Source organism: Rhinolophus hipposideros (genome assembly GCF_964194185.1).
Source record: "Rhinolophus hipposideros genome assembly, chromosome: 14".
Lineage (NCBI taxonomy): Eukaryota > Metazoa > Chordata > Mammalia > Chiroptera > Rhinolophidae > Rhinolophus > Rhinolophus hipposideros.
The window spans coordinates 7,289,022-7,314,538 of NC_138060.1; positions in this window are offsets into that span (position 1 = coordinate 7,289,022).

The window sequence follows — 25,517 nt, forward strand, 5'->3', positions numbered from 1 at the left end:
TTTATTGTTCTTTTTCTAGTTCCTTTAGATATAAAGTTAAATTGTTCATTTGAGATGTTTCTTTAGGTAGGCCTGTATTACTATAAATTTCCTTCTTATGGCTCCTTTTGCTATGTCCCATAGATTTTGGGTTGTTGTATTTTCATTTTCGTTGGCCTCCAGGTATCTTTTCATTTCTTCCTTGGTCTCATTGTTAACCCATTACTTATTTAAAAGCATGTTATTTTGCCTTCATGTGTTTGTATGTTTTTTCAGGTTTTTTTTTCCCCTCATAATTGATTTCTACTTTCATACCAATGTGGTCAGAGAAGATACTTGATATGATTTTAATCTTCTTAAATTTATTGAGATTTGTTTTGTGGCCTAACATGAGGTCTATTTTGGAAAATGTTCTATATGCCCTTGATAAGAATGTATATTCTGCTGCTTTGGGGTGAAATGCTCCAAAAATATAAATTAAATCCATCTGATGTGTCATTTAAGGCCACTGTTACCTTGTTGAATTTCTGGAGGATCTATCCCTTGATGTTAATGGGGTGTTAAAGTCCCCTACTATGACTATTACTGTCAACCTCTCCCTTTATGTCAGTCATATTTGCTTTATGTGTTCAGGTGCTCCGATGTTGGATGCATAAATGTTTACAAAGGTAAACATCAATCCTCTTGTTGGATTGATCCCTTTATCATTATAAAATGTCCTTCTTTGTCTATTGTTATAGACTTTGTATTAAATTCTAAATTGTGTGATATTGCCACCCCCGTTTTTTTTAAATTTCCACTTGCATAAAATATATTTGTCCATCCCTTTACCTTTAATCTGTGTGTGTCTTTCAATCTGAAATGTGTCTCTTGTAGGCAGCGTATGTATGGCTCTTGTTTTCTTATCCATTCTCTTACCCTTTCTCTTTTGATTGGACCATTCAATCCATTTAAATTTAAAGTGATGATTGATAGGTATGTAGTTTTTGCTATTTTATTTTTCTTATTTATGTTCTTTTTTTCTCCTTCTTGAAGTTCTTTAAACATTTCTTTTCATACTGGTTTTGTGGTAATGAATTAGTTTAGCTTTTGCTTGTCTGGGAAGCTGTTTATCTCTCCTTTGATTCTAAATGATAGCTTTCCTGGGTAGAATAGTCTTGGTTCTGGGTTCTTGCTTTTCATCATTTTCAATATTTTGTACCAATCCCTTCTGGCCTGCAAAGAATCTGTTGACAAATCAGCTGAGAGTCTTATGGGAGCTCCCTTCTAGGTAAGTAACTGTCTTTCTCTTGCTGCTTTTAAGATTCTCTCTTTGTCTTGAAACTTTGCCATTTTAATTGTGATGTGTTTTGTGTAGGACTCTTTGGGTTTATTTGGGGGGGGGGGGGACTATCTACTATCTGTGCTTCCTGGATTTCTATGTCTATTTCCTTTACCAGGTAAGGGAAGTTTTCAGTCATTATTTCTTCAAATAGGTTTTCAATTTCTTGCTCTTTCTTTCTTCTTCTGGTATCCCTATGATACAAATGTCATGCTTTATGTTGTCCCAGAGGTCTTTTAAACTATCCTTAATTTTTTTGTGGGTCTTTTAAACAAAATTTATTTTTTCTTTTTGCTGTTCCAATTTGGTGTTTCTTGCTACCTTGTCTTCTAAATCACTGATTTGATCTACTTCATCTGATCTGCTGGTGATTCCTTCTAGAGTATTATTCATTTCAATTATTGTAATCTTAATTTCTATCTGATTGTTCTTATGGTTTCTATGTCACTTTTCCTGCTTGCTATCTCTTTGTTGACTTTCTCACTAAGTTCTTTGAGCATCCTTATAACCATTGTTTTGAACTCTGTCTCTGGTAGGTTGCTTGCCTCCCTTTCATTTACTTCTTTTTCTGGAGTTTTCTCCTGTTCTTTCATTTGGGACACTTTTTTGTTTCCTCATTTTGCCTGCCTGTCTGTGTTTGTTTCTATGTATTAAGTAGATCTTAGTATTAAGATCCCAGTTTTATCAGGGTGGCCTGATATAGTAGGTGTCCTGTGGGGCCCAGTGGCAAAGTCTCCATGGTCACCTGTGCCAGGTGCTCCAAGAGTGTCCATTGTGTGGCTTGTGTGTGCACTCCTGTTGTAGTTAAGCTTTGATTGCTGTTGACACATTAATGGGTATGATTGACCCTCAGACTGACTGGCTATGAGGATTGGCCACTACCATTCCATGTGTGTTGTTGTATAGGGGCTGACCCCTCAGAGTGAGATTCGCCCCAGTGGGCTCTGCTGCCTACCAAGGTGACCTTTTGGGTGTGCCGCTTGTGGGGCCAATCAGATATTGCTCTGTTGTGGTCTGAAGCCAGTCATCAGGTGTATTGGTTCTGGGACCTCTTGTGAGGTACTCCCATGCAGGCCAAAGTCAGCTTCTGCCTGTGAGTGGCCTGGTGCTACCTGGTAGGAGCTACAAAGCAATCTTTGGTTGTTAGCTGCTTGTGCTGGACATGCAGGTGATTGGGAGAGGCCACACTGCCAGTAGAGCCTTTCTGCCACCAGTACCAAGCCTGGAGAAGCTCAACTTAAAAGGCTCAGAGTACCCAAGGACTGCCACTGCCTGATGGCTGCCTGCAAGGCTCAGCCACTGAAAGAGCCTCAGACAATATTCCAGTTAACTGAGCTGGGTCTTGGCAAGTCACCATGGTGGGGCAAGTGGTGTTCACCAGGTTAATGCAGATTCAGATTTTGCTGAACCTTGGGCCACTCAACAAAAGGCTCAGGGCACACTGAGATCAACTACCACCTGCCTGGAGCCTGTGGACCTTTGAGAGTTTTTTAAGAAGGACTACCGCATTGACCAAGTCTGACTTCCTGCTGCTGAAAGAGACTCGGTGATGCAGGAGTTGGTTGGGGTGGGGTGTGTGGGAGTCATTAGGGTAGAGCAAGTGGAGTTCATGAGGCTAATGCAGATATAGATTTGGCCACGCAGGGAAAGGCCTCAACACAGGAAAGATGTCAGCTGTCCCTCCTGCCCTTGTCTTGAAACCATACAACTCAGTTTTTCTCTATATGTCTCTAGTGTCTCCTGAGCCACTGTCCCTGTGATCGAGTGAGTCTGTGTGCTGGCCCTTTAAGAGGGTTTCCAGTAGCCCTCTGTCTCACCCAGATAGATGGAATCCTGCTGTTTTTCACAGTCAGATATTGTGAGGACTCTTCTTCCTGGCACTGGTGCTCTGGGATGGGGAGCCCAGTGTGGTGTTAAGACCCCTTCGTTCTCATGGGGCAACCTCTGCAGCCAAGATATCCCTCCTAAGTTTTAACCCCCATATGTGGGTGTGGGACCAGCCCATTTTCTGTTCTTTCCCCTCTTACCAGTGGCAATGTAGCTTCTTCTTTATATCCTCAGTCATAGGACGAGGCAGGACACTTAGCAGCCTTTTTTGTTCTTATCAAAGTCTTTCACAATTTTCCCCTCTAGTACCACTTTACTCTCCTTCAGCAGTATTTATGAGTAACCATTGCTATAAATTTTTGCCACATTTGGTAATACCAAACCTTTTAATTTTGGGGTTTGATGGTATCTGTTAAAGTTATAATTTGCGTTTTCCTGCTTATTAATAAAGCTAAGCATATGTTCATTGGACATGTGGATAGCATGTATTTTCAAGTGTTTATTTAAGCTTTGGCCAATTTTCCTCTTGGTTAAATTGACTTTTTCAGAGTTTGAGGGAACTTAAGTGGTCATCTAGTGCAGAAATAGTCTCATCTTTTGTCATCTTGGACCACCTTGTTGGTCTTATTTATATATCTGTAATTATTGATATTTTTCTTCAAATTAACTCATTTTATCTTTTAGATACATTGATTTTAAATTTAAAATTTTATGAATATCATAAATGGAAAACCAATGTCAATTTGCCATAAATAGAAGGTAGCAGTTAAATAAGTACAATGAAAGCAAAATCACATTGTTAATTTTAACTAGGTAGACTAGCCCCCAAGCTTGGGGCCTGAGTTCCATTCTCTCTCTTCTTTCTCTTCCTCTTGTCAACTCTCACACCAATGAGAAAAGAAATAAGCAAGTATTACTAGAGTGGTCTAAAAGAAATACTTGCACCAAACAGACTTTTCCGCTCTCTTAATAAGACTTGAAAGAAACTGACATGAGTATAACAATCTCAATGTGTGATTCAATGTAACTTAATGTCATATCCAGATCCGGGTCCCACCGTAAACACATGTTTTGGTCTTCCAGAGGAAGGTTTCTGCACACTTGGAGAAACACTAATTTCATTCAGCCCCCTTATTTTAGAGGTAAAGAAGCTGAGGCAATCCAGAGATGGTGAGATAGGCAGAATTGCCCCAAAAGATGTGCATACTCTAATCCTCAGAACCTGTAAATAGGTTATCTTACATAGTAAAAGGGACTTTGCAGATGTGATTAAGGTTGTACCTTGATATGGGGAGATAATCCTGAATTATCTGGGTGGGGCCCAATCTAATCACTCCAGTACATACAAGCAGAAATTTTTCTTTGTCTAGAGTTAGAGATGAAGCAACAGGAGGGCAGGAGATATTTGAAGCCTGAGAGGGACTCAACCAACCCACGGTTGCTGACTTTCAAATAAAGAGAACCAAGAGTCAGGGAATGTAGGTGACCTCTAAAGGCTGAGAAAATCCCCAGGCTGAGAACCAGCATGAAACCCTGTCCAAATTCAGCAAACAACCTGCAAAGAAAGAATGAGACTAGAAGCAGGTTCTCCCCAGAGAATTCAGATAAGAGCTCTGTCTGGCCAATACCTTGAATTCTGCCTTGTGGAACCCAGAGCAAGCAAGTTGAGCTGAGTAGACATATGTCCTACAGAACTGTGAGATAATAAATATATGGTAGTAAGCAGCTGAGTTTGTGGTAATTTGTTACAGCAGCCATAGTAAACGAATACAGTGACTTGTTCAAAGGCATGCAGCTACTTAAGAGTCAGAGCCCAGGTCTTTTGTCTTCCATGCCAGCTCTTTATACTATATCACAGAATTGTATTGATGGAAAACATTATATTGGTATATAACAAAGTATATAGGGAAGACTGTACTTAAGCTACACTTCTCATTCAGTTTTTTCAATCACGTGTTCAGTGTTCTTATGTATTTAGGACCACATATTTTCAAAAGAATTAGATGTACTGAAAATTGTATTTTATTTACTTATTTTTTTAACTTTTTAAATTTATTTTAAGTGTGTTTCTCCAGGACCCATCAGCTCCAAGTCAAATAGTTGTTTCAATGTAACCTCACAGTAAGCTCACAGTGACCCATGTGGGGATTGAACCGGCACCTTGTTGTTAAGAGCAATGCGCTCTCACCAACTGAGCTAATGGGCCGCCCCTGTACTGAAAATGTTAAATTATCCTCACTGAGCAATGGCATTTGAACCATGTTTTAGAACCAAAATTTTTACACTGGACTGTTTTGTGCAAAGTAAATAATGTCCTGAAAGGTAAAGGGCAGAACATGTGAGTCACACTGCTGTGGAGATAACTCATTCTGCAGGTTTAAATAAAGAAAGAAAAACAAACCTAGAACAATAGAGTTTGATACTCTGGTTATTTAATGCAATCAGTTTACAGTTCACACCACTTTTCTACAGCTGGCTGTAGGATAAAGGATTGGCTGAGCCACTGTCTATTGAATGAGATGTCCTACTGAAGAGGAAATTAAACGTCTCCTGTCAAACACCTCCTGGCTTGGCTCTGATTTACCTAATAAATACAAAGCTTTCTCTCTCTGAACAATTATTTGTGGAGTAAGCTGTTGGCAAGAAAGATGCCAGAGAGAGTTATTTTTCCCCCTTCATTATGTGCAAACAACTCCATTGATGTCCAGTGCCATTGAAGTTAAGACAAAAAGAAAAAAGAGAAAAAGGCTATTTTCTGTCTCTGCTAATTCTTTGATAAAGATGCACAGGGTTGTGTGACCTTTGGTTCTTGGCAAGATATCAGAAGATGCTATCACTGGTTACCATAACTTACGGTCATTTCTTGGTGAACTGATGAACTAGAAAATTGTGCAAAATGCAAGAATTCTGCTCCACTTCAGATTGAAAAGTTGAATGGTCTTTTGACAATCATGAAGCTACAACAGGCTGTTCCCCAATCTTGTTTGGCTACTCCATCATCAAGAGATAACAAAAATCAGCCTCATAAACCCAATGTGACTGGAATCTGAGCTTCTGCTGAGAGCATTTGTGCCCCCTTATAGAAAATAATTTCATAAACGCCTCATTACCAAAATTCTTTCTCAACTCATGTTATTTTATACCCCAAACTTGAGGGGAAATAATTCCATCTAGAATATTTTTATTATCCTCAGCTCTCACCCCTATATCAAGATGGACTTTATATAAAATAATTGAAAAGGTCTAAATAAAATGTGATTTTTTTAGAAAATATTTCTCTCAATGCTAAAATATTGCAAGTGAGTTCAGGGTAATTAAATACATTCCCAGCCAAAGGATATCTTACATTAGCAATTTCTGTCAACTCCTTTTCTATCCAAAAAGATGTCCTGATCAGTGTAAATCAGAGGCTTGCACGATTGGTGTAGAAGGAAAACTGACCCATCTCTGTTCCCACTGTGAAATTTTCTGCTGTAGTTCAACAGTGAACCATGATTGCCCTTAGGTTCCTGCATGTCAACATCAACCAATTTTATCCATCACCTTGTTAACTGAGCACCTGCCCTGTGTTAACTTGGGAGAATGTTGGGGTGAAAGTAAAACATCTGTGTACTGGATAACAATTTCTCTGCTGGGTCTTAGTTTCCTCTTCTCTAAAATGGAAGAGTTACTTGAACTAGGTAGCATTTCATAGAGTCTACTCTCCCATCGGTCATTATGATCTGTAATTCTGTACTGTGAACTTTGTATATGCTTTAATCTTTATTTTATTTTTACAAAAAGTAACATAGGCTTATTATTCAAAACTATTTACAAATTACATAAAAATGAAAAAATTTACCCATAATGTACATGTTCAGCAATCTATTAAAATTCAAAGCAATGTCTTTTCAAACGTTTTATTCCATATTTATATGGAATTATGTGCATGTAAGTATACATGCACATATTTTAATAGAGGGATTATACTATATACAGGTTTTAAATGTATCCATTGTTTTCATGTAATAAATCACAAACCTTTCTCCATATTAGAAAGTGTAGATCTGCTGCTAGAAAGGCTTCCGTTATGTGGACATACCATTCGAGGTCTGAAAATTAAGTCCGCAAACTTGTTGAAACGATGTTGCTAAGCTTTTATATATATATATATATCAGAGGGATTATTCATTATGAATTTGTACTGACTGGACAAATAGTTAACCAAGTTTACTATTTGGAAGTGCTGAAAAAGCTGCATGAAAATATTAGGCGACCTGAACTTTTTGCCAACAATTCATGGCTCTTGCATCACAACAATGCACCAGCTCACACGGCACTGTCTGTGAGGGAGTTTTTAGCCAGTAAACAAATAACTGTATTGGAACACCCTCCCTACTCACCTGATCTGACACCCAATGACTTCTTTCTTTGCCCAAGGTAAAGGAAATATTGAAAGGAAGACATTTTGATGACATTCAGGACATCAAGGGTAATACGATGACAGCTCTGATGGCCATTCCAGAGAAAGAGTTCCAAAATTGCTTTGAAGGGTGGACTAGGTGCTGGCATCAGTGCATAGATTTCCAAGGGGAGTACTTCGAAGGTGACTTGTAGTGATATTCAGCAATAAGGTGTATAGCACTTTTTCTAGGATGAGTTTGCAAACTTAATTGCCCAACCTCGTATTTATTTAGCCAGTTCTCTATCAGTGGACATAAGTTGTTTCCAAGTTTCTATTGTTACAAAATAATGCTGGAGTGAACATTCAAGTATATCCATCTTTATCTACTTAAACAGATATTTCTGTGGGATAGAGACCCATAAATAGAATTAATAGTTCAGAACATATGCACATTTTGGGGGTATTACATCGTATTTCTATTGTGTTTGATGTGGGTAAAATTTCAGAGGCATGAAAAAGTCCACTTCTTTCCCCCAAGTGTTTTCTAATGTGATTTAGGAGCTATGGGAAATAGACTCAAGTCATGTTTGTACTGGAGGTTTTGTTTTTCTTTTTAAGGTTTTTTTTTTTCAGGTGTACAATTCTGTATTACAGCATCTATAAATCCCATTGTGTGTTCACCACCCAGAATCAGTTCTCCTTCCATCACCATATATTTGATCCCCTTTACCCTAATCTCCCTCCCCTCACCCCCTCTTACCCTCTGGTAACCACTAAACTACTGTCTGTGTCTATCAGTTTTTGTTTCTCATTTGTCTTGTTCTTTTGTTGGTTTTGGTTTATACACCACATATCAGTGAAATCATATGGTTCTCTGCTTTTTCTATCTGACTTATTTCCCTTAGCATTATACTCTCAAAAATCCATCCATGTTGTCACAAATGTTCCTATATCATCTTTTCTTACCGCTGAATAGTATTCCATTGTGTATATATACCACAACTTCTTTATCCATTCATCTATCGAAGGACATTTTGGTTGTTTCCAGGTCTTGGCCACTGTAAACAAAGCTGCAGTGAACATTGGAGCACACATGTCTTTATGTATAGATTTTTTTTGGGGGGGTAGATACCCAAAAGAGGGATTTCTGGGTCATATGGTAATTCTATTTGTAAGTTTTTAAGGAACCTCCACACTGCCTTCCATAACAGCTGCACCAGTCTGCATTCCCACCCACAGTGTACGAGGGTTCCTTTTTCTCCACATTCTCCGCAACGCTTGTTGCTATTTGTCTTGTTGATGATAGCCATTCTGACTGGGGTGAGGTGATATCTCATTGTGGTTTTTATTTGCATTTCTCTGACGATTAGTGATGTTGAGCATTTTTTCATATGTCTATTTGTCATTTGTATGTCCTCTTTGGAGAAATGTCTCTTCAGGTCCTCTGCCCATTTTTCAACTGGGTTGTTTGTTTTTTTTTGTTGTTCAGTTGCATGAGTTCCTTGTATATTTTGGATATTAGCACTTTATCGGAGGCACTGTTTGCAAAAATCTTCTCCCGTTCAGTCGGTTGCATCTTTATTTTGTTGATGGTTTCTGTTGCTGTGCAGAAGCTGTTAAGTTTCATATAGTCCCATTCGTTTATTTTAGCTTTTACTTCCATTGCCTTTGGAGTCAAATTCATAAAATGCTCTTTGAACCCAAAGTCCATAAGTTTAGTACCTATGTTTTCTTCTATGCAGTTTATTGTGTCAGGTCTTATGCTTAAGTCTTTGATCCATTTTGAATTAATTTTGGTACATGGTGACAGATAGCAGTCCAGTTTCATTCTTTTGCACGTGGCTATCCAGTTCTCCCAGCACCATTTATTGAAGAGGCTGTCATTCCTATATTGTATGTTTTTAGCTTCCTTGTCAAAAATTATCTGTCCATATTTATGTGGTTTTATTTCTGGGTTCTCAATTCTATTCCATTGGTCTATGTGTCTGTTTTTCCGCCAATACCAAGCTGTTTTGATTATTGTAGCCCTATAGTACAAGCTAAAGTTAGGGAGTGTGATACCTCCAGAATTGCTCTTTTTTCTTAAGATTGCTTTGGCTATTCGGGGTCTTTTGTGGTTCCAAACAAATCTGATGATTTTTTGTTCTATTTCTTTAAAAAATGCCATTGGGATTTTGATGGGGATTGCATTAAATCTGTATATTGCTTTGGGTAATATGGCCATTTTAACTATGCTGATTCTTCCAATCCATGAGCATGGAATGTCTTTCCATTTCTTTGTGTCGTCTTCAATTTCTTTCAAAAATGTCTTATAGTTTTCAGCATATAGGTCCTTCACATCCTTGGTTAAGTTTATTCCTAGGTATTTTGTTCTTTTTGCTGCAATTGCAAAGGGAATTCTGTTTTGTATTTCTTTTTCTGAGACTTCATTGTTAGTATGTAGGAATGCAATGGACTTTTGTACGTTGATTTTATAGCCAGCAACTTTTCTGTATTCGTTGATTGTTTCTACTAGTTTTTTGGTCGAGTCTTTAGGGTTTTGTATATATAGCATCATGTCATCTGCAAAGAGTGATAACTTAACTTCTTCATTCCCAATTTGGATGCCTTTTATTTCTTTCTCTTGCCTGATTGCTCTGGCAAGGACTTCCAAGACTATGTTGAAAAGCAGAGGTGATAGGAGACAACCTTGTCGTGTTCCTGAACGTAGAGCAAAGGACTTCAGTTTTTCACCGTTAATTATGAGATTAGCTGAAGGTTTGTCATATATGGCCTTTATTATATTAAGGTATTTTCCTTCTATACCTATTTTATTAAGTGTTTTAATCATAAATGGATGTTGTATCTTGTCAAATGCTTTGTCTGCATCAATGGATATAATCATATGATTTGTGTCCTTTATTTTGTTTATGTGATGTATCACATTGATGGATTTGCATATGTTGGACCATCTTTGTGCCCCGGGGATGAACCCCACTTGGTCGTGATAAATAATCTTTTTAATGCATTGTGTATTCTGTTTGCTAGAATTTTGTTTACACATCAGAGGTATTGGTCTGTAGTTTTCTTTTTTTGTGTACCAGGGTTTGGTATCAGGGTAATGTTGGCCTCATAAAATGAGTTAGGAAGTACTGTGTCTTTTTCAATTTTTTGGAAGAGTTTGAGCAGGATTGGTATTAGATCCTGTTTGAAGGTTTGGTAGAATTCACTAGTGAAGCTATCTGGTCCCGGACTTTTGCTTTTGGGAAGGTTTTGGATGACTGATTCAATTTCGTTACTGGTGATCAGTCTGGTTAGATTTTTCAGTTCTTCATGGTTCAGCCTTGGAAGGCTATATGTTTCTAAGAACTTGTTCATTTCTTCTAGGTTATTGAATTTGGTGGCATATAGTCCTTCATAGTATTCCTGGGTGAACCTTTGTATTTCTGTGGTGTCCATGATAACTTCCCCTTTTTCATTTCTGATTTTGTTAATTAGTGTCTTCTCTCTTTTTATCTTAGTGAGTCTAGCTAAGAGTTTGTCAGTTTTGTTAATCTTTTCAAAGAACCAGCTTTTTGTCACATTAATTTTTTCTATTGTTTTTTTGTTCTCTATTTCATTTAGTACTGCTCTGATTTTTGTTATTTCCTTTCTTCTGCTGACCTTGGGTTTCACTTGTTCTTTTTCTAGTTCTTTAAGGTGTAACATAAGGTTATTTATTTGGGATTTTTCTTGTTTCTTGAGATAGGCCTGTAATGACATAAATTTCCCTCTTAAAACTGCTTTTGCTGCATCCCAAAAATTTTGGTAGGATGTATTTTCATTGTCATTTGTTTCTATGTATTCTTTGATCTCTCCTTTAATTTCTTCTTTGACCCAGTCGTTCTTTTAAAGTATGTTGTTTAATCTCCATGTATTTGTGTTTTTTTCTGCTCTCTTTTTGCAGTTGATATCCAATTTCAAAGCCTTGTGATCAGAGAATATGCTTGGTATGATTTCAATCTTCTTAAATTTTCTGAGACTGATTTTATGTCCTATATATGGTCTATCCTTGAGAATGTTCCATGTACACTATAAAAGAATGCATAGTCTGATATTTTAGGATGAAGTGCTCTATAAATGTCAATTATGTCCATTTCACCTAATGTGTCATTTAGGGCTGCTATTTCGTTATTTATTTTCTGTTTGGATGATCTATCCATAGCTGTCAATGATGTATTTAAGTCCCCTAGTATAATTGTGTTTTGGTCAATTTCTCCCTTTAGTTCTGTTAGTAGTTGATTGGTATATTTCAGTGCTCCCTGATTGGGGGCATAAATATTGATGACTGTTATGTCTTCTTGTTGTATAGTCCCCTTTTCCATTATATGTCCATCTTTGTCTCTTGTTATCTTTTTCTCCCTGAAGTCTGTTTCATCTGATATCATTATGGCTATACCTGATTTTCTCTGGGTACCATTTGCTTGGAGTGTCAATTATCACCCTTTCACTTTGAGTCTATGCTTGTCCTTGTAGCTGAGATGTGTCTCTTGGAGACAGCATATAGTTGGGTTTAGTTTTTTGATCCAATCTGCTACTCTGTGCCTTTTTATTGGTGAGTTCAGTCCATTTACATTTAGGGTGATTATTGATATGTGAGGATTTCCTGTCATTCTCTCTTTAGTTTTCTGGTAATGCTGTGTCTCCATTGTTTCTTTGTCTTTTTGTTGTTGTCTATTATTTCTATGTGGTGGTATTCTATGATGTTTCCCTCTGTTCCTTCTTTTATTACAGTATATATTTCAGTTCTGGGTTTTTTTGAGAGTACCCTTAAGTTTATGTAAAACAAAGTTTGATATTTAGAGTATTCCATTTTCTTCAGCATGCTTACTTTCTCCATTCCCATATTCTGGTTCAGGCCTTTACTCTCCCCCTTTTTATGTTTTGATTGCCACAAGTTGTCCCTGTTGATGGTGGTCAAATAACCTCCTTTAGTATTTCTTGTAGTGCAGGTCGTGTATTAGAAAATTCCCTCAGCTTCTGTATGTCTGCAAAGGTCTTTATTCCTCCTTCATATCTAAAGGATACCTTTGCTATATATATTATTCTTGGCTCATAATTTCTCTTTTTCAATAGTTTGAATATTTGGTTCCACTCCCTCCTGGCTTGTAGAGTTTCTGCTGAAAAATCTGATGATAATCTAATGGGCTTTCCTTTATAGGTTACCGTCTTCTTTTCCCTAGCTGCCTTACGGATTCTTTCTTTGTCGTTAATTTTAGACAGCTTCAATGCAATGTGCCTTGGAGAAGGCCTGTTGGGAGTAAGGTAATTAGGTGTTCTATTTGCTTCTTGGATTCGAGGATTCAGTTTTGTCCACATGTTTGGGAGGTTCTCATCAATAATTTGTTTGAATATATTCTCTTTTCGCTTCTCTCTTTCTTCTCCTTCTGGTATGCCCGTTATTCTTATATTGCTCTTTCTGATGGAGTCAGGAAGTCCTTGTAGAGTTCTTTCATTTCTTTTAAGTCTCAAGTCTCTTTCTTCTTCCATCCATGTCATTTCCAGATTTCTATCTTCAGTGTCACTGATTCTTTCCTCCATCTGGTCAACTCTACTACCTAAACTGGTTATTTCATTCTTAATTTCTTCTATTGAGTTCTTAATATCCAGAAAAATCTATTTAGTTCTTTTTTAAAATTTCAATCTCTTTCGTAAAATGCTCATGTTGTTCTTTGATTGTGTTTCTGAGTTCCTTAAACTGCCTTTCTGTGTTTTTTTTTTTTGCATCTCGTTGAGTTTTTTCAGAACTGCCATCTTGAATTTTCTGTCATTTAAGTCACATATTTCCATATCTTTAAGTTCCTTTTCTGGAGACTTTTCACTTTCTTTCTGAGCTGTCTTGTTGCCTTGATTATTCATGGCAATTACTGATTTATTATTGTTCTTTCTAGACATCTACAGGAGTGGCTTCTGCAACAGGTTGATAGGAAGAGGTCTTTCTTTTGTTTTCCAATACTTGTTGGTAGAATGTTTTATTTTCTCTCTGACTGCAGCCTTTTTTTTTCCTCTCTCACACAGTAGTGCTATGTTTTCCCTGCACTATTCCAGCTTCTCACACAATGGAGGGATTCTCTGGGAGACGGGCTTCTCCTCTGTTAATAGTTCGCCTGCGTCACGGGGCGTAGTGTTTGTGTGGGTATGCGGAGAGCTTTTGAAGTTCCAAAGCTCTTTCTGCACCAGATTCAGAGCCCGAATGTTTCAGCAGTTCTGCTTACCTCTTCAGGTATCCACCCAGATAGGTGGGGCCAGGGTCAGGTGAGTTGTGAGAGGTGGCCCAGAGTAATGGTGGCGACCTGTACCACAGCCATTCCTGCTTCCACAGCTTTCTCTCCTTTGTCGGAACTAGTTGGGCTGTGAATCTGTGTCTGCAGTCCACAGTTCTCAGAACAGCAAATATTCTGTTCTTTTGATCTGACACTGCTACTGTTCTGCTTCTAGCACCGGGCAGGTGGGTGGGGGCGAGCTCTGGGAGGGTAAGGAGGGGCGGCTAATCTCAGTGCCTAAGGCTTCCGTTCTCTGCTGGACAGTGAGGGCTTAAACCACTGTTTTCAGCCTTCTTCCCTCAGTCTTTTTCTGAGGTCTCTGCCGTTTGCGTTAGATTCATCCGTGTTATATGCTGCCCCCTCAGCCCTGTGGGCCGTAAGCGGAGCCCTAGCAGTCCGAGTTCTTCCCTCTCCCACAGCTGTGGTAGTTCCGGGATGCAGCGAGCTCGGAGCACTGAGCTAGGTCTGCGTCCTGCCCCTGCTTGGCTCCATCTCCGCACTTCTCCCTTCCCTCCTCCCCCGCTCACGTGATTCACCCACCTTTAGGTGAATTCAGTAGTGGGCTTCTTCATCTTGCCTGTCTACTGTGCAGGGAGTCCTTTGTGGAGTTATTCTTGTTCAATTAGTTGTAAATTCCAGGGGAGCTTTACAGAGTCTCACCTCACGCCACCATTTGATGACGTCTCACTTGTACTGTAGATTTTTAAATAAGAATTTGCTTTGATTTTTCACCCTGAATTTGGGATTTACCAGTGATGTCCATCTATGTAATTTCAGAAAGTGCCAGATATACTTAAGATATTCAACTTGGCAATGTTGCTATTCTCACCCCTTTTTTAAAGAAAATAAGCAGGTAATAGTTTCTAAATCTTAAAATGTTTCTCTGATCAGTTTGCCATTCTCCTCCTCTTGAACAAAGTATGAGAAGTATTTAACCAAAAAGAGGAACTTGGGAGAACTGACTTTGGTCTTGACAGTATTCTCATCTTCTTAGCTTGCATGGGGCTACCCTGAGAACCTCCACAGTGGCAAAGTGAGTGAGGAGGAAAACAGTGATCCCAATACATTGTGATCTTGTCTTCCACGAGATGTTTTTTACTGCACTGCGGATGCTGATAGATGTTACATTCCAGCTCCATTGACCCATGTTAATAGAAGTGCTACCATGAACAACTGTAACGTGCACTTGAACATGAACCACATGGTTCCTTCTTCTTCTTTAGAGAACAAAATTCAACGTGCATTTTCATTTTATCTTTGTGTTAGTGGCTCAACCTAAATTACACCTGGCAGGCCTATTAGTATAAGCCAACTTCATTTAGCATAAGATTTGCATTTGTGGAAATCAGGGGTTAACTGATTCATTATCTAAAATCAGCACACAGTTAAGGGTTGACTCACTAGTATTATCGTTTCCCTGCTCTTAAGATTTGTTCTCTATATAGCTCTGCCCAGGCCTAGCCTAACTCACATTGAACGGACACACACCCACTGCAATGAAACTGGCATTTTGAAATCCCCTGGGTGTTTTAACCATTGCACACATCGCTTATTATTTTCTCTTTTAAAATACTATCAAACTATTTCTTGTGAATAAAAAGAAAAGGAATGGAAAGACATTAATGACAGTGATTCCAGTATGGAATAAACAAATATCTCCCTACCCCAGTGGAGGAGGGAGCAAGCAGTGTGCAAGTGCTTATTGGGCAGAATAAAATAAAAGACGGCACCCTGTGCCCCCAAGCGACCAACAGTACACTGAATTATTGCTTTGTGGGACAACACATAACTACAGATCCCGCAACCTCTTGAAACTTCTCTCGTGCTCTAATGGCTCCATTATTCCACACCAAAACTGGTCTACTTAAAGACTATCTGTTTTGGCATTTCTTAGGAAACAGAACACATCCATTTAAAATACTAATAAGAATGAAGCCAATACCCCTTCTGTAAAGTCTCTAGATTTCTCTGTATCCAGTGAAGGAGATGTATGTCAATATCCAGGAACTCTTTTATAAGAGTAACAAAATGTGACAAAGAAAGGTGGGGTGTCATCCTGACAGAACAGATGTGTGCTTGGTGCTGAACAGTTGCTCAGCCTTGTGAGTCCCCTCTGCCCTGATCAGATGTTCGGCTTCTCTGGGTGACAGACATCCAATCCTTGGAAAGGGACCATCAATCATTATTCGTGGGTCAGTGTCCAGCGCAGCTAGAGGAAACATTTTGATTAATGCCTACATAGTGACCTAGATGAAGCTGAGGGCTGAAAGTTGTGAAAATGAGGTCTGGAATAATTGTTTTTAATAACCTTGATCATTGTCCTTCTTGAGGTTCTTATCATAAATTCTAAATTTATTTTATGCTATTAAAACCCAGGCTTGATATGTTATTATAAATGAGTTATTGTAGCCTGGAAACCATAATGAGAGAATGCTGCGTTGAGCCCCTGATACATGGTATTTTCAGGGTTTATGTACTTTTATTTTCTTTTTCCTAAAGATTCAAACAAAACTGCTTTTATTTGGCCAAAAGAGCCATTAATAGTACAGAAAGTAAGGAAGTTCATTTTGATAAGATTTCAGATACTTAAGAAATCCTTATCTAAATACTCGCAGAATCACAGGGGAATGCCTATGTTCTGTGAGGAGTTTCGCTGAAAATGTTTACCTACCTAGAAGACTGCAGGAGCTTCAATTTTAATGATTAATGATTCTCTTAGGTCATTGTCTAAACTTTTTTTATATATGAATGTATAAATGACTATAAGTCTTCATCTATAAGTACTGATGTATGACCCCCCCTGATATGATGTGAAGAGAAGGGCACTTCACTTCTGTGGTATTTCTTCCCCAAATGCATAAACCCCGTCTAATCATAAGAAAAACATCAGAAAAAACCCACTGGGGGAACTTCTACAAAATACCTGACCAGTACTGCTCAAGACTGTCAAGGGCATGAAAAACAAGAAAAGACTGAAAAACAGTCATGGATCAAAAGAGACTGGGGAGACCTGAAAACAAATGCAGTATGGTACCCAAGATTGGATCCTGGAAGAGAAAAAGAGGGCATTAGTGGAGAAACTGGTGCAATCCAAATAAAGTTTGGAGGTTAGTTAATAGTAATATATCAATGTTCATTTCTTACTGTTGACCAATGTTCCATGGTACTGTAATACATGTACCAGATGAGAGCAATAGAGAGATTGGGTGAGGTATACATGGGAGCTCTCTATATTATTCATTCAACCATAAGCCCTTGTGCTACTGCACTGGCTGGAAGTTCAGTCCCAGTCATGAGCAGAGCGTCCGTTTCTGTTTGTTTTGTTTTTGTCTACACCACTTACTACTGATGTCATCATTGTCTACACCCACAAAGTCACTTAAAACCAACAACTGAGTTGTCATATTTGGGGCCACAGCCAAGAATGGGAATCCCAGAGCTCAGGGTCAGTTTTCTAAAGGCTGTCTGGAGAGGTGTGAACTAAAAGTCATGCCTTCGGGTTTTGAGTCCCTCTGTAAGAAACTGTCACGGGGCGAGGCACCAGTCCCACTGGTCCTACCGCTCATGGGGCATCCTGACTTACCTCCAATTCCCAGTCTAGGGAGAAAAAATTAATACTGTCTTTTTTTTCCTTGCTGTCCTCAAAGACAGCTACCTCTCCCTTCCCATCCCTAGAGATAGTTAACACCCCATTTTCCATGAGCTCAAGCTTTCAGAAGACAAAGGAAAGAGTCGCCTTCCTGCCACTTCTTATTTGGCCCGGTAACCTTCCTCAGCACAAAAATACAAAGACTCTGGATACTTGCTTGGAATGGGTGGAGCAAAAACGACAACAAAAATAAACACACATTTATATATTGATACATTATCCTGCCAGTTATGTAATTGCAAACTACTTTATTATAGTGACCCCAGTAACTTATCCATCCTCAGAAAGCACACATAATTGGGGTTTCCCACACCTCTGCCCTCAACCCTCATCTTTCAACAAAAGACCTGGTACCAGTACAGTTCTCCTCTTGTCTTGGGCACTTACCTCCTTGACTCGAGTTATTTCCATCTTTCTGCTCCAGGAAAAGTGATAAGGTCTCTCAGTGGCTCTCACCTCACTCTTTTTCATGGCAAGAGACTTAATAAGATCACCCAGGGCACAGGGAAGCCTTCATGCCAGGCTGAGAGCGAGCCCAGGAGGAATGGAAACAGCAGGAGAATGTTGATGTTGAGAGGAGGCCAAGACTCAGAAAGGCCCAGGGAAAAATGCAAGGAGGGCAGGGGCCTCCGAACAGGGACAGAGACCCCTTTGGTCTGGGGAAGGCAGCCGTGGAGCAAGTCCCTGAGGTTTTCCAAGATCAGTGAAAGATGTGTGAACTGCATTCACTGTGCTGTTTGCTGAAATGAATTCCAAGTTCTTTAAACCCTAAAATGCTTTGAATTGGTCAAGGTTAATTGAAGATTAAATCAGTGTCCACACTTTTTTGCTATAAAAATGGACCTGCTTGTGTTAAGTTAAAAGTATTTGGTGAGGGTGATCCAGGGGACAACACTGTCAATAGTCCCTTTGGAAGATAGTCATGGTCACTTCTCAAGAGACACATGTCACAAATTGTGCCTTTGCAAAGAATTCTTGTTTCCCTCACTAATAAGTCTAACATTAGTGGGGCCTGGGGCAAGAGAATAAATGGAAGCCCACATACAATAGTTCTAGGTGTTTAAGTAATAAATCAGTCTAACAACCTATTAAATAAAGCATAATCTATCCTCTTACCTTGGCAAATACATTTTCATTGTACAAAATAAAAAATATCTGTAAAGGTATCTTTTCTATATGACTGGTAGTTTGTGGAATATCAAAAGCAACTGAATTTAATTATTGTTCAGTACTATTCTGGGTGGTCTGTTATTAAGATAGTTACATTTGTATGCGTAATAAAATAAAGATATAAATTTTTAAATGATTATATATTTTTTGAAAAAATATTTTCTGGCCTTCAGTTCAGCAGAATTACCAATTATATTGTTATAATCATAATTTTCACTTATTTTATATTCTGGTGATAGTCATAATCTACAGAATTAAAAAATGAAATATACTAGTATTTAATCCACTTACATTTTTAATATATTTCATCAGAGATACAAATTAAATTAAGTGTAAAAAATTAAACTCAGTCATTTTCAAACGCATTCAAAAGTTATTTTTTTTAATTATGCAGAAGTATTTGCTAAAATTAAGAGGTAAAATATTAATTATAAATTGTAACTCAAAATTATTTTTTAAAACTAAAGTCTTATACTGTGTTATTTCAATTAAATTACCCTATCTATATTTTTAAAATCAGTACTACTTGCAATGCCAGGCTTCAGTCTTCACCTAGCAGCCAATATAAAGCGCCCGTGACACCGTTCATGCATGGTCCATCTAGACTAGATCAACATACATACACATTTAGAAATAATATTGAGAAATCGGTATTGCAAAACATTCCTCACCTGCCGCATACAACTGCTGTGACTACCATGTTCATTTGCATATATCTCCAGAACCATAAATTATAAAACCAAGGGTATCCAGAAAATGGAAAATGGTAACTTCTTTGTTTTTTATTTTTTTAGAATTCCAGTTCTCCCTTTCATTTTTTAAGGTATAATTGACATACATGAGTTTCAGGTGTACAGCATACTGACTCAATATTTGTATGTACTGTAAACTGATTCATCATAAGAAGTCTAGTTAACATCTATCACCACACATAGTTACACAATATTTTTTTTCTTATGATGAAATCTTGTTTCAAAGCAACTTTCAAATGTCCACTAAAGTGTTACTTACTAATGTCACCACGCTGTACAGGAGATCCCCCTTGTTTTATAACTGGAGGTCTGTGCATTTTGACTACCTTTTGACCCATTTTGCCAACCCAACAACCCCCAACTCTGGAAACCATCAATCTGTTCTCTGTATCTATGAGTTTGGTTTTTATTTGTTTTGTTTTAGTTTCCACCTGTAAGTGGGATCATATGGTATTTGTCTTTCTCTATCTGACTTGTCTCACTTAGCATAATGCCCTCAAGTTCTACCCATATTGTCACAAATGGCAAGATTCTCTTTTTTGTGGCCAAATAATATTCCACTGTGTATTTATACCACATTTCCTTTATCTATTCATCTATTAATAGACAGATACTTAAGCTGCTTCCAGGTATTCGTTATTGTGAATAATGCTACAATAAACATAGGGTTGCATATATCTTTTCAAATTAGTGTTTTTGTTTCCTTCAGATAGAAGCAGAGAAGTGGAATTGCTGGATCATGTGGTAATTCTGTTTTGAATTTTTTGAGGAACCTCCACATGGTTTTCCAGGGTAGCTGTACCAATTTACATTCCCACAAACACTGCACAAAGGTTTCCTTTTTTTCCACATCCTCGCCAATACTTGTTATTTCTTTTTGATAACAGCTACTCTAACAGGTGTGAGGTGATTGTGGTTCTCATTGTGGTTCTGATTTGCATTTGCCTGATGATTAGGGATGCTGACCATCTTTTCATGTACGTGTCAAATGATACCTCTGTATGTAAAAATTGGTTACATTCTCACAGTCTGAGAAGATTTATAGGAGTTAATTTGTCTTATGTTTTAATTTAAGCTGTTCTACCTCTCAGAACCTCTCCACATTTCATAGTCACTACCCAAAAATCTTTACAAGATTTGGAAGCTATCACTTTTTTTTTCAGTACATGGGAGTTGTAGAGAAGCCATTTCCTACACCTGAAGAAGGTCAGCCACAAGAATGAATAACTAAGGTTATGGGCCCAGTACCAAGGGCTGATTCTAAGTGACAGAAGACAAACATATTCCTTAAGAGATGTATTTTTGTCAGTATTTTGATAGAAAAGGTCTCTAAAGTGAGAGTCTCAGGGCTGAGGTCCTTCTTGTCCAAGTCGAGGGACCTTACTGGTTTCTCTTATTGATCTTAGTCACCAATCATGATTACTCAAATCTACATTATGTGTCATTTCATTTAAAAAAAATCTCATTGCTATGACAGGAGAGATTATGCCAGAGTCACAACACCTCAACAGACAACATTATTTTGGGGGCTGCTGAAAGTATTGTGGGGCTAACAATAGCAGAATACATATCATCATATATATTTCTCTTTCTCCTTACCCACAGTCTTAGAAATGTATATAAATCATAGATAGTGAGGTGGTTGGTTGGTAACATCTGCTAGCACTCATACCCAAAGTTGTTTGTAGATACAATTTCCTCTCTTTGCTGTAAAATTTTATCAATCCTACTTTGATAAGGTGTAGGAGTGTATGGAACCCAGGACAGAGGTTCTGGAATAAAGATACGATGAGCAGCAAAATTGCCCATATCAACAGCTTGTCAAATGACACACATTTTCTCCTTTCCCATGACTCCCTTTCACCAGCCCAGCCATCTTGAGGGTTACAGGAAGAGTACTGTAACAGGTGAGATTTGAATTAGGATATCAATAAGTTGAGTTGCAGGCAGTCTCCAGGGAGAGAGAAGATGTTCAGCGACCAAAGGGAAATGGGATCCCAGCATCCCTCTCTTCCTTTCACGTGAGATGTTCCATGTCATATCCAGAAGCAGGTCTTGGCTCTGGTCTCCATGGTCCAAATCCCAGAACTTCCCCAGGGCCAGCTCCAAATGAGTCACTCTTGCAAGCTTCATAACTTCAAGGTCTGAGATCTCTTCCGTATTTGCCTGAAAGGACTCAGTATCCCAACACTTCAGCTTTTGCTTCTGCATGTCATGGTTCAAAGCGCCTGAAGGACCACTAAACTGCAATGAGGGAAACACCTCCTCTTTAAGGATGGATCCCAGGTCTCTCCTCTATGAATGCCAACCCAATGAAAATTGTGGCTTGTTTAACTTAGACTCCCAAATCCATGAGGGCCATGTCTTTTTGTGACTTCTGCTTCCTGAAAAAACTCAACTCTACAAGTTGTGCCTGTTTTTATGAGCATGACTGTGCAAGTACCACTTATTCTGAGAGCTAAGTCCTCCAGAAGGCTCTGCTGCTAGAATGCTGGAGGCCTAGCTAGGCCAGGAGTTGCAAAATCTGCAGGTCCATGGCCGAGCTGCTGGGAAACAGAAACATGAACTCCATAGGCACCCTCTACCTTTCACCTACACCCCCCCAGGGAAATAGAGGTCTGAAGTCTTGGTCAATATGAAGAACCCAAAACTGAGACCTTAAAGCACTGAGCCTCAGTGTCCTTCCTCTTCCTCCAAATGAATGAGATCCTTTTAGATCAGGTGGAACCAAGTGAACCACTGCTTCTTGGGAGTCAGTAGGAAGAAACATTGAAGATACTGGAGTTTGTGAAGAAGGAAGTGGGGCAGCTTGCTTAGAAGAATTCTAAAGTAGTGTTTGAGAGTGTTCTTCAATTTAATAACTATATGGTCTTGTACAAGGTATGTAAATTCTCTGTATCCTAGAAGTGGGAATTATCACAAATAGTAGGACCGACTTTGTAGGGTTATTATCAGGATTAAATGAAGTAATGTCTGTAAAGCTTTTAGATCAGGGCTTGGTTCTTACCAATTCCTCGATTTGTGTTATTTATTATTATTATTATTATCCATCATAATCACCACTAGCTCTTGGAGCTAGGCCATGGCAGTACCTGGCCCCAGTCCCGGTTTCCCATGCAGTATGATCACCACTGAACAGATTTCCTAAGGCTGAACTGGTTCCTGGTCCTTGGAGAACTGATAGGCAGCTCCTTTGTAGAAGACACACCCCATTCTTTGGATTCTAGCTGATATAAAGACCCAGCTGGCTGGTGGATGCCCCCATTTTTCAATCATCTGCTCCTGAAAGTCATTAAGATGTAGGTAGAGTAGAAAGGGACTCCTGAAATATTATTGCGATCTGAGCTCAGTCTTAGCCAAGGACCGTTCAAGGACAAGGACACCCAAAAGGTGCTGAACTGGGCTTCCTGAGGGAGACCTCCTCTCCAGGACCTCATCCCAGACTTCACCCAAGGTTTCCAGCTTATGGGTGTGTGTAAACAATCTCTACAGCTGTGATTCAGCTATCCGCTTCAACATGGTCCACCTCACCTGCTGCACAGTGACCCCTGATGCTGACACTGACACCCAATTTCTTCAGAGGATCAACTACAGACAGATCAGCACTATGTCTTCTACAAGAACATGTAATTTCTTCTGTCAGGAAGAAGGAAAACATGTGATATACATATGAAGTATTATAGAATTGTACACTTGAAAACCTATGTAATTTTACTAACTACGGTTATCCCACTAAATTTAATTAAAAAGAGAAAAAGCAGAAGGAAAACGGTACCAGGAGGAAATGTGGAACTGCATAAGGAAATGAAGAACACAAAATGGTAAATATGTGAGTAAACACAAAATATTTTTTCTCTCACTTTTAAGCACTTTTAGAAGGTATTTGACTATTTAAAGCAAAAATAATAACATGGGAATTATAGACTGCGAAGAAGTAAAATATATAACAGTATAAAAGACAGAAGGGAGGAATGAATATTTTCTTATGTTATAGATGAAGTGATATGCTGTTATTTGAAGGTAGACTTTAACAAGTTAAGTACACATTGTGAATTCTAGAGGAACCGTTAAAATAGTCAAAAGGAAGAAACAATAAACAAATAGTGGAGATAAAATGAAATAATAAGCAATAGTCAACTCAAAAGAAGGCAAGGAAATAGTAAAAGAAATAAACAAAGAACAGGTCAAATAGAAAATAAATAGTAAAATAGTAAATTTCAAATATTAATAATCACATGAAATGCACCGGGTCTACATATTCCAATTAAAATTCAGAGATTGTTAAATTGGATAAAATATGACACTGAGTTACATGCTGCTTACAAGAAAACCACCATAAATATAGATACAAACTAGTTAAAATTAAAAAGCTGACAAAAAGACAAAAAACACACTGTGCAAACACTAATCAAAAAATAGTAAGAAAGAGCATGGGCTGCTGTGGGTACAGAGTCCCCAGAGAACAGTTTCCAGGCTCTCGGGTACACGTGGAAAGGTGCTGGCTCGGTTATTAGATGGCCGTCAGCTGTGGCTGGTTGGCCGTCAGCTGTTACCAGTGAGCCATTGGACACTGATATAACTGCCATGGTTACGCTAGGGGGTGGGTTGGTTGGCAGAGAAGTGGACGGCGGGTTGCGGATTGTGTGACTCCTGTTTTCTGTGTCTCCAACCCGCCAGCGAGAATATGGTGGTATGACTCCCCTACCTATGGCTCCGTGGGTGTTCCTTTTTGGCCTCACCATGTCCTGCGTTCTGCTGCAGGGAGCGGGACCAGAGTCCCCGCGTGACAGGTGCATACTCAGTGGTGAACTTAGACGAGTCACTTGACTTCTTTGAATCTTATAGTCTTCCTTTTTTTTTTTTTAATGAGGATCAGATACCTATCTCATAGTGTTGTAGTAAAATTTAGATGAGTCAATATAAAGCACGTGACTTAGTTCCTAGGATATTAAGTGCATAATAAATATTAGCAGTTGTTAAATTGTCACTACTGTTTCTAGGTTTATTGTAGAAACTCTAGAAGAGACCCTCTGAAATAGCTTGCCAAATTGTCATGGTCTCCAGGAAGTTTCTGATTCTGTCTGGGCCATGGGATTCTAGCCAACGTGCAGAGAACATTTATATTTTGGTGACTGAAAAAAATTCAGCCTGCAGTATAGTTGCTTAGGCAATCAGAGTTGCTGTGGAGTTTTTGGAAAAGATCAATTGGCCTTATCTTTCAGTGGAGCTGGGACGGCCTGTTATCCCTGAGCTGTCTGGAGGCTGGCTTCACTCAGCCCCCGAGGAGAAGGCATGTGTCCCGCTGGACAGAGATGGCTGGATAAGTGAGTGAAGACAGACAGGAAAGACACCTGGAAGCAGCAGGGCGCAGTCGCCGTCAGAGGGGGACGAGAAGGGAGCATCCACTCTCCCATTTCTGTTGTGCCATTACGTGGAGATAATGTAACACAGATGCTCAGGATAAATAATTCAGGGGCAAACAGGAGACATAAAACCCAGGCACCGTGAACAGCAGCCAAGATATCGGCGGAAGCAGCACTGTGCACCCTTGTTCAGACAAAGTCTGCATTTGAACTTTATATCCAGATGTGAATCTTTCATAGGAAAGGAATAATATAGTAACTCCACAGGGCTGGAAGCTGTTTGACGGGTTCAGCTGAACCTGCTGCCTCAAGCACCTGTTTCCAAGTATTTTGCCTTTTTCTCTTTGCAACAAAATGCCATCTCTCCACAGACTTCACCCAGCATTCCTTAGTTATTAGATGTCTTGATATCTCCTCAGACTACTGAATGTTGAGTCCTTATTGAATAAGAATACTTGATAATCAGTAATGTTTATCGAGCCTTTGGTACATGGCACTATACTAAGTACATGGTCTGTTTAGCATGTTTAATCCTCACCAACATCCTCAGAAAAAGGTTCTATTATTTTTTTCCCATTTTGGAACAGGAGGAAACTGAGTTCAGAGAGGTTAAGTAACTTGGCTAAGGTCGTACAGTTAGTAAGTGGCAGAGTAAGAATTAAAAGCTAAGCAGTCTGACTCTACAGCCTGTTCTCTTAATCATTATTTACTCCATAAGCTACGCATCAGTTGGGGAAACTATTTCAATGGAGGATGATCATGCAGTGTTTGGCTGCTTATGTGGCTGTGAG